The 16,196-nt window shown below is 37.8% G+C and overlaps 1 protein-coding gene across 3 annotated transcripts in view; it reads left to right on the top strand.

The window, feature by feature from the left end:
* The first annotated feature begins 2,469 nt into the window (after window positions 1-2,469).
* LOC139975300 (uncharacterized) overlaps window positions 2,470-16,196 on the top strand; it is a 110,171-nt gene continuing 96,444 nt past the window's right edge. The window contains exon 1 of one of the 3 annotated variants that reach the window (XM_071983123.1): window positions 2,470-2,493. The gene's annotated coding sequence lies outside the window, so the exon portion shown is untranslated. Of the gene's footprint in view, window positions 2,494-5,727; window positions 6,237-16,196 lie in introns of those variants that run through there. The other 2 variants (XM_071983122.1, XM_071983124.1) reach the window with 2 other exon arrangements.

Genomic DNA, 16,196 nt, shown 5'->3' with positions numbered 1-16,196 from the left:
GCTCAAAAACAAAACAGAAGCTCTACAAATATGTGCGTTACGGATCGATCATATCAATTATCGGTTGTAAGATTTTGAAAAAATGGAAGAGTATAAATGTTTCAAACATGTTTGGAATTTCACTCTCTTGAATATTTTAAAGTATAATTTCACGTTAGAAAGAATGATTTTGAATAATTAAAGAAAACCATTTTTTTTTTCGTTCGACATTCTTTAAAAAAAGATAATTCAGTTGCAGAAATTCACATTAAATATTTGAAACTATTTATTGAAGTTGTTGTTCCGTATATGTTTTTGACACGCTGTCGCTTTCTTTGCAATAAATTTCATGTTTGACTAATTTATTTCAATTTATGTCTCCAGTATATTGCAAGGAAGGGATTTTTTATGCGGGTTTAAGACGCACGTACCATGTCTTCAATTGCTTCCCGTTATTTAACACCAGTGCTATGTATACGGTCTATTGGGTGAAGGTAGTGGCATTAAAAACAATGTGGGGTAGGGGAGGTCGTGGGTTCGATCTCTGGCCGGCCAAAGTAAGGCGGGTTCTTCGTCCAAGGGAAATCCACGTTTTTTTTTCCAAATGAGCTAAAACTGTAACTTGTGGTGGCAGCCCGTTGAGAGATGTAAACTATAAGCCACTCGACTTCTTACACACGCATTTGGCTGCTTTAGCGTCATGAAAAACCTAACAATACATCGATGGTCTAAAGTACACTTTTGGTAAACGGCAAGCCGCCTCTCCCCTTACATGCACGCACCCGTCACTCTGCCCAAAGTTCTTTGAGGGCGGGGGTGGGGGGGGGGTGAGAGGAGGGGGAACTCTTGTAAATTGTGCTATGATGATGCACTTTGGGAATCTTTAAGGATATGCTACAGTATTAGTGTCGTTACTAAATAGAGGGCGGTATCCCGGTTCTAATTCTATATCTCCTTGCATGAGTAGAGACCATTACCGACATGGATCATTACGGAAGGTAAACGAATGGAATTTCCAGATTCTCTTAATTCTGAGACTTGGTCTTGCCTGTGTTATTTAGAGTGTTGCTCCCTGGGACGTACATACGGGGGTGGGGGTGGCTGTGGGATGTGACACATCAAGAGAAAGAGATCGTTTTTTGGCTCTGTTACTTCTGCAAAACCCAGCTTTGATTAATTAATAGTTCGACAAACAACATGCTACAGCTATACGGGAGGCTTTGCTCGCGGACCCCTCCCCCTTTCCCGCACCCTTTCTCCCTCTCTCTTTCAATTTCGTCTATTTGAGTACCTTAAGCGTAATACGAGAGAACAAGAAGCATCTACACTTCAGCCTCGGGGAGGGGGGAGGGGGCGCTAGAACCCAGTCATCGCTATGTGATAGAATTCTAGTTTAAAAACTAGTCGGTCTCGAATAAGAGACTCGGCTAAATAGCTAAATATGCTGGGTTATTTCATCCACTAAACTGTTTGGGACAAAGGAACATCTACGTAAACCTGATGTAGAACATTGCTCAAGTAACTTTAGACGGTTTGTTGGAAAGAGGAAATATGTTGCTGTTTTAAAGTAATCAAATGTTCTAATGAGCCACTCATAGCATACTCCGTATAATATCCCCGGTGACTTTCACACACTAAATTGTCAGATGTAATGTCTAAGTTGTTTCTAACAACCCCACCCCCACCCATTGCTGGATATTGCTGACACATTGGGCCATTCATGGCACCTTCAATTTTTCCGTATCATGACCATGAAATTTTCGTCACTTGTTAACAAGCCCAAACAGTAAACAATTTTCATACGCTGCTCTCAGTGGAAGACCTATAAAGTGGTCTAAATTTGCCTCAATTTACCAAATTTTAGCACCACGTGTTCTTTCGTTTGTGTAATCTTACACCCAAGCCACAAACACACACACACATATAGATCATGTTCGATAACATATACATTTTTTTCTCTGATGTTGCTTTCGTGAGTTTTCCTCAGAACACTGCGGCGGACTGATATCAACTCTGTATTGAGTATATGCCACCTTGACGTATTCTAAACCTTCCATTCTTAGCATACTTTGTATCTTGCCAAATTGAATAGAATATATTTATACTATAGAAATACTATTTATTGTATACGCCAAACAAATTCCAACTGTTCTCACGATTGTATAGTTTACGGTTGGTATTTCAATCACGGTGAAACATGAAAGAGTCCTATTCATACATCAAACACGACATCTCTATACAAGCTGTGAAGAAAGCGCCCATAAAACCCAAGAATAACGATGTCAGCTTCGACAGGAACACGATTTATGACGGATCCAAAAATATTAACTCAAAAAAGAGAAAAATCTGACATATTCTGCATGTATATTATACAGAGATATGTATTCGTACAACACGTGTTATAGCTGACACAATCCCACTGGCGAGGAGGAAGTCAAGACACTGGAGATAACGAGAAAGATGGTAGTGCATCTCTATATACCTTAAATGTTTGTCACTCTTTAGAAGGAATCGGTAAGTTTAGTTTGTTTTTGTCTTTCAGCAAAATGTTCTTGTCTTCATCGGTTTCTTCATGCTATCGTTTGAATGTGATGACGTCACATCGGTCACAAGTAAACTTTATGGCTGCAAAAACACACTCAAAACTTAGTTGAGTTGTCTGATAAATAATATCGCATTGTCAGCTGTAAATGCATGAAACGTAACTAGCAGAATAGTGGCTGGTCAGATTGGTTACCAACTACAAACATTTGGACTACCTTATAATATTCAATCTAGCAGATATAAAAAAAGTATTTTAGACGTAGAAAATGTTTGGCACAGTGTTCCGTTATCTCCAGTATAAACTACAAGGGTCTTGGTTATAACAGAACAAGTAATACATGCAATGGCGGAGCAAGGAGCAACAGTGCCCCAGTGCGGAAATAGAAATGGCCCAAATACAACCATACATTATTTGGGCTTTGGTGAGCAATTTCTTGTATGTTTGACACCTTTAGACGTCTGGATATAGCACTCGCAAACTATCTCTCGTGAGAACAGAATTTCGGTTGAATTCGGGAAAGAACTTAAGAAATGTTGTCAACTTTATTTAAGACATAACAAAATGAATAAAATCATCAATCAATAGGCCCTAATGAGTAAATAGGGCCCATATGGTTTACTGTCGGCAGCCGGTTTCAACTTATGGCTGGTAATTGTTTTTCGGTACATATCAGGGCGCTATTTGCATTTCCACGTGACACGCAGATGTTCTGATCTGTTTATGCTACACCTGAAAAATAAATAAATTGATGGTGTGGATTATTTTGCGGCAATTATTTATTTTGTGAAAGCGAGTGGTTTTTTAATATCTCCAGGTGTTATACTCCTACTGTTAGCTTGGTATAGACAGTTGAGGAGCTGAGAAATGGGGACTCGCTTTCAACCCTGTAGTAATGTTCGATATTTCATAATAGAATAGCACACGATTAATTCATAATTTTACATATAGTGTTAGTATTGCAAATTACAATATTCTTCATTGATGTATGTCTTCAAATGTCATATATTTTTTTCCATAACGACTTTTTGTAATATTATCATTAACATTTAAAGTTTACATTTTTTAATCAAGGCATATCCCTGTGTTAATGTTTTAAGGTTACACGTTCTCAGAATCTGAAGAATCTTCCTAACACTTAATATTTACATATAGACCGACCTGAAACCAAAAACAAAAAGAGAGATTTGTTTTAGACGAAGATATTGCTATATTGTTTTACCCCTCATCTGTCGAAGGAAGTCTGAAAGTTTTCACGTTGAAGCTGTTAAGATTGGACAATATTTTGCTACATGCCATGGAGACGTTGCCGTTTTGGAACGTTTGGGAACGCTTCGGCAACAATATATAGGCCTAGACTGGTGGTATAGAAGTGTGTTGATATTCAAACAAATGTAAACATACCACTTTCTCTATTCAATGTAACTTATATTTAAGATTTTTCACTTGCAATGATTCAATCAAAGTGGACGAAAATCGATTGTAGTTAATAATTTAGGATATCAAATCTGTGGTCGGCCGTTTTCGTCATCCCACCTTGAATAGTGTTAATATTTGCCTGAGTGAATATAATTAATGCAAACTCTGATCATTTGGTTTCATAGGGATCTTAACATATACATCTGATGTCAAAAATGTTATAATCTTTTAATTCCCCCCCCCCCAAAAAAAGTATGAAAGAACTACTCTACAAACATTCAGTTATTTATCGAGTTTATTGAATGATATTATGATTATTATTAATAAGTGCAACATTGATAAAACGATATTTATAAAAAAAAAAAGATGTATTGATAATCGAACATTTTGTAGCAAAAATGATATCATTCATCAATAAGAGTAAGTACTTTTATTGATTACATACATGTAGCTATATTTTCATTCAATAGTATACAAATAATGAATGGTTTCCATTCGTGCAATAGTGCAAATATTTCATGAGTTGAAAGATGGAATGTTCCATTCAACGAGGCGCAGCCGAGTTGAATGGAACAAATTACGTCTTTCAACGAATGAAATATTTGCACTATATTGCACGAATGAAAACCATTCATTATTTGTTTTATACAACATATTATATTAAGATGGGAAAATGTACTCATGCAACAGATTGTTTTGAACAGACAGGTTTCTCTGCTCTCTTACTATTGAAAAAAGTGCTACCAAAAAAGTATAACCCATGGTTCTATTTCATAGAGTGGAATAGAGCGGATTTTGCATGCAATTAACGAGCAATTGACCAATCAAATGACCAGAATACAATTAGGTGCTGTATAACATCTAGTAGTTTCATAAGTGTCCCCAACAGTGAGGGAAAATATTTATCTGAATGTGGCGCAATACGCCCGATCTTCAATACAACTCCCTTGACGTTATCAACTTAAATTCAAAATCCGTAAGTGTATGTACTTTCTCTATACAAGCAATACAAAACCAGAACCCCCCCCCCTCCCCATTCCGAAGTTATGTAGATATTCGTCTTTATCATCAGGCTTCGTATGTGGCTGGAAATTCCAATTCTTGAGGTAAACACGCTGGAAATTCCAATTCTCAACGTGCTGAAGTCTTTCGCGTTCACTAACATGGGTGAGCTGCTCCATCCCGACGTTTTGAGTGACATTGCGCGCCATGTCGACCAAAACTAGTTTCAGCTCGCTTGTTGTTTCAGAGTAGACTTTGGGTGAAGTCAACTGTGATCACTGAATATATATGTAGCTTGTTGAGAACGCTATTCTCAAATGACGATCGGAAAGTAGTGCCATCACGTGGTAACCGACATGAAAGATATTCTAACTGCTTCAGATTACTTTAATAGCGCCATCATATTTACACGCGAATGTTACGTGGAGTATAAAGGCGTTACATCTTACGGATTACCAACAATTTAAATCGGGCACAAATACCAGAACCGCGCATTAAAAAAAGAAGAAACAAATATATGATTTTGCTTGAAATTCACGTTATACTCATACATGCGTGGGGGGGGGGGGGGTGGGGTAGATGGAGAGGGGGGTAGGTGACCACCTTTCATAAAACGCGTTCCTTCCATGCATCCTAAGACTAACTACGCAGCTCTTGAATAAATTCAAGACATTACTTCGGATAAAGGTGTCGTCTGGCACTAAACAGCTCAGAGAGACATTAGACTTTCACGAATAACGCCCTCTTCTCACATTCTTTGCTGGGTAGCATGTTAACTAGTGTAGTTTGACAGCAGACTATTGCAGAATAGCGACAGGACGCGTTACTTTCGGCAGATTAAAAACACAAAAAAAAAACGCGGCGAATACGGTAAGGCGCAAGAAAGGTCACCGACGAAATCAGGGGAACGAAGATAGTTATTTGAAAAAGCAAACACTGGAACTATAAAGCAGAATAAGATCTCATTGGCTGAAAGCTTCAGTTTTTATTCAGGAGGAGTCAATTTTTAGTTTGCTCTTCTTCACGACAACTGCTGAGCAGGAAATTGAGTTGACATCCGCCAGAATATGTCCCTCAAAGGCAAATCTTGAGGGATTATTTATTTCGGAAAGAAAAGAGGTGATCAATTTGTGAATGAATATTTTATGATCTTAGGAACATAATTAATTTTCTCAACGATCTCAAGTGAGCCTTTTCAAAGCAGCGTCTAATATTGTCATGGATTAATTCAGAAGCGAGAAGTGAAGCCAACATAAGGTTTTTTTCCCTTCTTGAGCCAATACTGCATTTCTGGGTAAGCAATTTTGAATTGTTTCATAAATCATACATTGTCTAATTTGTGACTTAATTTTTGCCGATTTGATTAAATGCATATGCTTAGTGTGCTTTGTTTGCTAGGAATACATCTTGTTTAAGTGAAGCATGTAAAATAATGCTTGAAATTTAAACCTGGATATTTTCAAGTTGACCGTCAGTATATCATAATAACTTTATATTTGTTTCAGTGGACCATTTAAAGTCATACCGGAGACTTACCATTTTTTCATGTATACATAATCAATATAACTTTCACGTTATTATTTTTTGTTGATGAATCATGTATAAACGTGATTGAAAACATTTTTAAACGATATTGCCTGAATATTGTTTTAGTGAATCATATAAGATAATGCTTGAAAATGTATAAACGAACTTCATTAATGCCTGTAATTATTACGATAAGTACCGTATCATGATAACTTAATCTATTGCTTTAGCGAGTCCTTTCAAGCAATGCCTCAAATTGAAACCAAATGTTATACTAGTTACATAGTCACCATGAATTATGTTATTGCCGTTATCGTCGGAATGGATCAATCATAAAAAGAATGCTTAAAAACGGAAAACTAGAAACTTTATTAGTATTCTCTACCATCAAACAAGGATAACTGCAACAGTAACTTGTTCCTGAAGCCATTGAAATACTCGATAGGTGAAAAAAAAAGATAAAGTGCACGGGGGTACTTGAAAGATTTCCAACAATAAAGCGGGTGCTTGAAAGAATATGAACACACGATTGAAGCCCGTGGGGTTGGTGGTAAACCTATACGTGAAATAGTTCAAAAAATAAATCTATCAGGAGTGTGCGTATCAGCAACGTATAATATTTAGCACCATCAATAACAGGATCATTCAAATTGGAGGGTTGAAATGTTTCAAGAAATATCGTAATCAGAATTTTTCTTTTCTCATCTGAAATTTTTCCAAAACGGAAGAAAGAGGACCTTATTTTTGACATAGAGTAGTTACATGGGTATGTGATTTTGAAATAGTCTTGTGGTTTATGCCTTTGGAACTGTGCCTATGTAGTCTATTACAATCCTCATTTATCGGTGATTCCCACAAAAAAGAAAGAAAAAAAAGAAAATCATTTGAAATCACGTTTGAGACAGCATTTTTCAACCGTTCGCGCGCCAATAATAAAGGTGGGTGTATGGTGGGGCAAAAGAGGATGTGGGAGGGGAATAGAAACAAGTTAGTTGCTTAGTTTGGCCTAATCATGAGCAGTGTAGATATTGCGATCACTAAATGCATCGTTTTAGAGGATTAGTCAAATTAATGAAGTTTATAGGGGATTAGTCAAATTCATAACGGGTCATGCTCAAAATGAGACTGCAGTTAATCGAACTAAGAGAGCCATTATATATAGTTTGTTTCACCATGAGGCAAAGAGAAGGTTAATTTATATATTCTTACTACCTCCTTACTCCCCCACCCAAAAATATGTTGCCATTAAGTAATTTCTGACTTTTCAAGTTCAACATCCGTGAAATGTAACTTGACGGTGACTTGACTTTGTATTATTATATTTTTAATTTTTTATCACTCTTTAAGAAAGCATAAAAACATAACGTAACTGTCATTTGCAAAGTTTGTTTTAACGGAAGCATCCCATCACCCCCCCCCCTCCCCACTTCACCATGCATGCAACCCCTTCTGGTCTCCACGTCGTGTGATTAACAGGGGCGTATCCAGGATTTTCCAATAGGGGGGGCGCCAGGCATGAATGATCGCCGTCCTGGGGGATGGGTCTAAGGGGAGGGGTGTACAATTTTTGCTTTCATAGAAGGGCTGAAATGCAAAATGGTGTCATATGCATGGGCGGCGATCCGTACTTCCGATTGGGGGGGGGGGGATATGACCTTGTTGACTATCTAAGCGTAGCGCCACCATGGGTTGGCGCGAAGCGTACAAGAAAATTTTGGGATTAACAAACCCTCTAGATGGCCGGAAACGGCACTTCCCGAGGTTTCCAAGCGGCTTATACCCAACTTTAAAATAGGGATGTCATGTCCGAAATATCTCATAATCAGGATCCAAAATACTTTTTTTTAAAATTTCGGGTGTTATTTTGGGAAAATTGCCCCTGTCAATCTTGTTTCAGGCGCAACGTTAGAATGTTCGAGAGCTCTGTTATATTATTCGATGAAGAAAATGGCCTCATGCAGGCTATTATAGGCCTATACACATGCAATACACAATTACACATACTTACATTCCTAGGTACTGATTGCTAGGGCATCCAGGTGAAACGTGTATTAAGCATTACCCTGGTTACATGAGATTCTCAGGTGTTCGAGGGAACATGTACGTGTGTAGGCCTACTATAGGGCCTATATGAATACTATGAGGGTGCATATATGTACTATATCAATACCGTGGGCGCAATAATACATTTTGTTGTTATAGGGCCAATGAAGCCTACAGTCAACTATTTTTGCTTTATAAAGACGCTTTATTTGAAAAGATCGCACTGCGTTTATGGTAGGCGAGAAATGAAGCTAAAAAAGAGCCGTACATTAACGAAGATGCATAAATGTAGGCATGAAAATATTCTTATCCCTGGCATTTGGTGGGGGGGGGGATATGGTGCATTACATCCCCTCCACCCATTTTCATGGGGGGATATATCCCCCCTCCACCCAGGATCGCCGCCCATGGCCATATGTGATCCATTTTTCGACCTTAATAATAAGCAACATTTCCAGTAAATATGGACACAAAATGCACAATTTAGTATGGCTGGCATGTCATTTAGTGTTTATAGTGATAATACAAACACAATTACCATCTATGTTTCTAAAACTATTATGCCGCCGAACTTCGCCAGAACCTTTTTTGGCAAACAAAAAATAAAGCATACGGGAGGGGGGGGGGGGGGGGTTGAGCGATCACCGACATCTCACATAAAGGTCGTCATCAATTTTTTTATTTTTTTTTGCTAAACTTTTTTTTTTGGTGACGGCCAATAGGGGGGCGCGCGCCTGTTGCGCCCCCCCCTGGATACGCCCCTGGATTAATTTACTTTACATGTGGAACCGACTGTAACACCATCAGGGAAATGCCTACTCTGACCGTCAGAATACCTTTCCTCTGTTTACATAAATAAGTCTACATAGACAACCATTCATCCAAGTTCTCTACCTTATACTCTTATCAAAACGATCTCAACATTGATTTTGTTTTTAAATTAAACATTCCGATGCTTGTAGAAAGTCAGCTCCTTGATGGATGTCTTCAGTAATGAGTAGCATCTAATCTGTAATGTAAACTATTTATTATCTGTATCTGTTTTCTCGGAACCGGTACTTTAGTATACATAAGTTGTACATCAAGACTGTATTCGGGTATTTTTGCATACTGTGACAATCAAAGTATAGAATTTGTTACACTGCAGTAAAATAGTGTAATCTTACGTTGATCATTTTCAGTTTCAAATGAGTGATTTTATCAACCAGACCGACTGGCGCCATTACAAATGGCGGTAGCGTACTTCTGTGGTTTTTAACGTCATGAATGTATATCGCTCTAAACGATTTCATGTCTATAGTAGTGCATTCGGTTCTGCTTCCGTAACTCTCTGTACAGTAAGGACAGAGAGATGCCCCTGGTATTTAGAGGTCCTTTTATTTATCGAGAAATTTGAGGCGGGGGGGGGGGTGGTGGGGGAGTGATGATGGTAGGTAGGGGAGGGGAAAAATTATTCCATGGCCCCTCTAAAAAGAGCACGAAGCGATCAATTGAGAGACTGCACTTGATATATGAGAATCAGTTTCCATATAGACTTATATTGAACCTCTCATTTTGAACGCGATGTCCTGCATGCACCGTCTTTTTTAGGCTCGGCCCATAGGAGCTCGGGGCCACGCCCCTTCCAACCCTCTGGCGTTACGCCGCTGATCATGATAAGGAAACAGAAATAAGGGTGTATACACATGTTACCCTCTGAACCAATCTTTCTTTATCGTGTCAACTCTACCGCCCAATTATACCTTACAATGATTGCTAATCTTTCCTCGACATTTAACTTGTTAAGGATCAGAGATAACGACTTAGACAATTCTTGATCCAGGTATGTCTTCTTTTAACATTCGCTATGCATAAAAGTTCAGGTGCCAGTACCTTCGGGGTATGTATGGAAACATTTTGCATTCTGATTATAACAGTATGATGAGTCACTTCAATAAGCAGGAAACAGAGTTACATTTATACACGCAGTTTAATCTATGCATACACTCTAATGATGTTTCAGTGATGTTTATAACACATGTAGATATATATATTATGACATAAATAAAGTTTAATAGTTCATTCGCCTGATAACACCTTGGAGATTTCCACGATGTGATATATCAGATGTGTGTGTGGGTGTAAATTAGTCCTCATAATGCCCACTTGTAATCAACTTGATATGTATACATTTCATAATTCCTTGTTATTCCAAATGCACTCAAAGCAGATCATTTCAGCTTAAGAACTACATTTCTTATTATCTTAATGAAGCGAACGATTTTCTGAAAAAATAAATTAAACTTCATTACTACGTTTTTTTTCGATTGTTTTTTTCTCAGTAAAATTTGTTCAATATTAAGGTATGATTTATGGAGACAAGACCCCCCAGTTTATTACTGCATCATGCATGTATTACATAGAGTGAATAATCTCGAACCGACGGGTATTAATTCACCGAATAGGCATTATGTAAGAAGTACCTGTTGCCATAGAAACGAATAAAAGTACTGGTTTAATTGTTATGTAGGCTATAATTATAAAGCGTTGTTCACTGACTTTTAGCTGGTTATTATTTATTATTACTGCACAGCAAATATGAAGTGAAGTTTTTTTTTATATATTTCTTTAATCAAAATTTGTTTCTCACATTAACGTGATATTCTTTAAGTCTGTAATCGATCATGGCGGTGAAGGCGTATAATATGGGATAGGGGCAGAGGACGGGAGGGGGGGGGGGGATAGTGATTGAGTACCACGGGTTGCAATTAAATAAAGTAAGAATTTATGAGTCGCATGTCATACCCCAAACAGGCTGTGACTCCTCAAATTTGTCCTTTAACCTTACAACTTAGAGGACATTATGTATCCAGTCGCATGTAACTATGATGCAATGTTACTCTTATGGGAAGCTCTGCACAATAATAATCATAATGGGATGTCTTGAACATGGATGGAGTGGTAGGGGTGAGGGGGAGGGTTGGGGAAGTGGATCGGGTGGGGAGTTTCGAAAGTACAAAGACTCATGAATTATGACGTTGCTCTGAAGCATACAATTTCCATATATCTGTATTGTGTATATACTTTGCCTCCGTGTATAATTAGAGAACAACCGAACATTTCTACTAACCACATTTGATTTTTCAATATATACACAAAGTTTAGATCATATTCGTGTCTTTCAGAACATTTACATATCTTTTCAAAAAGATGGTCATCTTTCATGATCCGTTTGGCGTTCCATACGAGGGTTCTAATCCAGACGAAATGGTCGTTGTTCAATAACCAAAATTTCCTTCTGAAATGACTTTACAAGATAAGCCACTAAACTTTAACAGAATTGCAATATTTGAGATTTATCGGGATTCAAACGTAGATTTTGACAGCGTAAACCGCTTACCTGCATATATATAGATGTAAATAGAGTACATATATGCAAATGACATTGTGATCTGCCTTTGAAGAATATTCAAACGTTTTAAAGTACCTATATGAGTCACGCACACACAAAAATCAAATATAATTAATATTAAGATTTGAAATTGAACGTATTTAACTCTTTCAAACTGTATGAAATAAGTTTGTATGTTGTTGCTCATTTCCATAATGTTGTTTTCAACGAACATACGACATTTGCCAATCTGATAATTTATTTCCGTACATGCAGTTGTCTGCGCAAGGGAGAGGGGGCGGTGGGTTGGGTGCCACGGTCCTCTACTTCCATCGTCAATTGGTGTGTGTGTGGGGGGAGGGGGAGGGGGGATTCAGTCGGGGAATTTCTTTCATTCATTTTAGTCGGGGAAGAATTAGACCACTCCTCTTCTGCCTCTACAAAAATGTCATCAGAATTTTTTTTTTGAAAACGTGATAATCCTCAGTAACAAGTTCATTAATAGTATTTGAAATGTTGTCACGTTTTTCTAGACTTTTATCGAATAGGCTACTTCTTAAAAAAAAAAAAAATTAAATGTTGTTACGTTTTTCTAGACTTTAAAGAATACTTCGTATATTTCTCCCCTTTCTCTATACCCATCGAGCTCTTGAACGAACAATGATACCATTAATTTTCTTCGCAGAGTGCTTCTAATTTTGCTCTAGCAATACATCGTAAACTTTCAGCCTCATCGGTTGGATTAGCAAAATACTTTTATATAAAACGATTTTTTTTCGAGAATTTTTCTTTCGTCAGCTTTGCGAATCCTGGCCTGTAGTTTAGAGAAGGTAATAGAGAAGGCCTGATATTGAATTTGCAAATTGTATGCATACAAGACTAGGGTTGGCGTCAGAGTGAGATAAAATTATATCAGTAACTGTCGCTCCAACCCTCATCATTTAATAAAGAGATATTGAGTTTCCATACGCCTGTATCTCTGGGACCCTCCCCCCCCCCCTCCGCACCCATCAGTAGAAAGATTAGAGTAACACTGTCATGGTCAGAACAAAACATCGGTGATATACTGGAATCGAGAATATATATAGTTGTGGGGAGGAAATGGGGAAGAATTCGAGTCTACAGTGACGGGTCTAATCGATATTAGAATGAAAATAGTAACAACAATAATAATAATAATAATAATAATAATAATAATAATAATAATAATAATAATATTAATAATAATAATAATAATAATAATAATAACAATTCAGTCACATTTGTCGAAAAAATTGAGTATAAACGTTTCAATAAAGGAACGTTTATGTTGACATTAATGTGAAATATCAACGACTATGACGAAACAACGCAAAAACACTTCCTTATATGTGTAGGTCTTGATGGGAATTAGGCTATGTTTTTAAGTTTTCAAATAGTTCACACAAAGACCAGACATTGTAAATTGCGCAATTTTCTTATAGTAACATCATATATAGAGCACGCACGATGGAGGTTAAACACAATCATGCAATCAAACTTAATCGTAACCGGGTGTGTTTATTACGTGTACGGTACGTATGGGCATTGTTGTTTAGCATATAGCCTATATTAGAGTAAATTTAGGAAATGAGACATTACATAACGTTACCTAGAAGTGTTCCGATCTTAATATCCTTGATTTCAAAATAGTTAATGATGCGTGACAAATCTGAGAGAGAATTTATATGGAAACTTAATATGTTCTTTACTGTTGAGGAAGGTACACTGGGTCCCCCCTCCGTGAGGTATGCAAAAGGGAGGGGGCGGGGGGGGGGGGGGGGCAGCGGCCCCTATGCCACCATCGTCTGCCGGGGAATTTGTTGAAGTATTTATTGGCACATGTACCTTGTGAATAAACATAATTATAAACCTAATTTATAGTATTAATATGCGTCAGAATGCACCATTTGACCTGTAAAGTTTGAGTTATTTTTTGGGGAGGGGGTTGGAGGACCCCAGACCCCCCTATATGAGAGTCACATTCAACGATTCCACAGCCAAACCACCACATTCGTAAACTTTTAGATCCGGCTACAGCCATGAAGGGTCATGCCCCAATCTTACTCAGTTGGAGGAGATTTAAAATTTGCCCTCCCCTCTCCCTCCCCCTCCCCTCCCTCTCCCCTCTCCTCTCCCCCTCCCCCACCTTTGAAATCATATGCACGTCACTTTCCACTCCCAGATTCTCTTTTAGGTATATACTTGCAGAAGGCAGAAATTTATGTCTATATACATCTGGTCAGTTGTTGGTACGTATGGGCGTTGCGTGTGTGCAGTTTTAGGTATGGCAGTAGGCGTGGGTGAATATCAAAAGAGCTATGTAAATAAATGCATGTAGTGAGATTTCCCATGCCTCTGTTAAGACAAGGGTCACTTGAGGTCGGCAATGCATGGTTCAAAAACTGTAACATTTGAACTTTAAAAAGGCTTGTTCAATAAGCTGATAAGTGTAGTACATTCGGTAAATTTCACAGTTTATATATGTCTGTTTCGGTCATGTGTTCTTGGTATTGAATTTAATAGAGGTGAAAGGTCATTTCAGGGTCAGAAGATCCTCCTAGATGGTGGAGGTGCGGTGGGAAAAATATATTTATTCCTTGACATAGAAAAGGTAGTGCACTGGCGAAAGATCGTTGGACGAATCAATTCGTTATAGCTGATATAAATAAAGACAAATTCCACGTTATGAAAATGTACCCACACGTATCTGACTTTCACACTAAGTTGAGCATTTCCCCCTACCCCCAACATCCCTCATAAGGTTACAATCCTGCCCTCAACATCCCTCAAAAGGTGTATATCCTGCCTTCCCCGTACCCCCCCTAACATCCCTCCAAAGATGTAAACTCTTGCTCTCCCCGTACACCCCCTCCCTCAGCCCCGCCCAACATCCCTCAAAATTTATACAATCCTTATCAAAGGCTGCTTGGTTCGTGTTCACAACTATAGTGATAACCTTTTTTTTAATTGTAATTGTCACGTGAGAACATTTCTGAATTTCTGGTTATGACGTTTTACCTTCGATAAATTTAATTGAGTTTTACAGACACATTTTAAGTAGGCTAAGTGACCCATATTTTGAGGCAAAAGAATCGCGAAACCCGTCATGGCGTTCTGGATTTGGGTTGCAAGCTATAATACCGTGACGATATATAATTTAGAGAAAAGTCTCCGCTTGTTAACATCACAAAACGAAATTGTCCACTTTACTTTACTTTGGAAGGTAAGGTGTCAAGAACTTTGTTGTCTTGCCGTAAGGAACATATCTTAAAGGAGGTAAAGACGCTACCACCATTAACGGTCTTTGTGAGAGCTAACACGGTCGTGAACAACTTTCCATTTGGGACAATTTTAAAGATTTATGAAACACAAGGCTGAAGACTTGATCAAGTCTAAATATGACGTCATCGATTATATATGCATCACTTCTATATGGTTTTCTTTATTCATTACTTACGCTAGACTCTATATGCAATATATCAACTGAAATGCTCTGAGTATGAAGTAAATCTTCCAACAGCCCAATTTGCAAATAGTCATCAATAACAACAAATTGCCACTTTATGACAGAAAGGACAATTACCTTCCATCAGCTCAATTGAACAGACAGACGCAAAACGTAAGTTACCGGTACTCCTTACTAACTCACATACAAACAAACCCACACAAAAGCAATACATTGAAGAGTAACTAATGAATTAATATTTTGCTGTTGCTGTATATATATATATATATATATAGGTGAAATTTTGGTAGCACAACTCTATTGGAACGATTTACAATGTAACTTAGCTGCGGGCTGTACAGTTAACAAGTTTATCCGTTGGAAACAAAACAACAATCTAACCCTCTTGAGCTTGCTGTAGGCATTGAATGATATGTGAAGAAGAAAACTCCATTGAACATTGATGGAATAAACTTATAGAACAACGTGATAAGTATTTATCCATTTCTTGAAAACGAAAGTAAAAAAAACGCTAAACATTAGCTCGAAGTTCAATTGCAGTCTTGAGGCAAAGTATAAGCTAATGGGGGTAGGTTGAATACAGCGTGCGATCTGTGGCATGTGTGTCATTGCTACATTTATGACGTCACAAGTTCTTATCGTTTTCGAATTCAGTGTAAAATATTTCTCAGAGATAAAAGAAGCTTGAACTGAGAGGGGACGATGAATCTTAAGAGATAGGACAGATGATATTATGCAAATAAACATCTCGTGAGAAGGAGAACTGAGAGACATATAGTAACAGTGATCGTCTCCAAACTCAGGCTTCTGTTTGCTCTTTAAGTATC

Source organism: Apostichopus japonicus, chromosome 10, assembly GCF_037975245.1.
Source record: "Apostichopus japonicus isolate 1M-3 chromosome 10, ASM3797524v1, whole genome shotgun sequence".
Classification (NCBI taxonomy): Eukaryota; Metazoa; Echinodermata; class Holothuroidea; order Aspidochirotida; family Stichopodidae; genus Apostichopus; species Apostichopus japonicus.
This window is presented reverse-complemented; position numbering and strand designations above follow the sequence as displayed.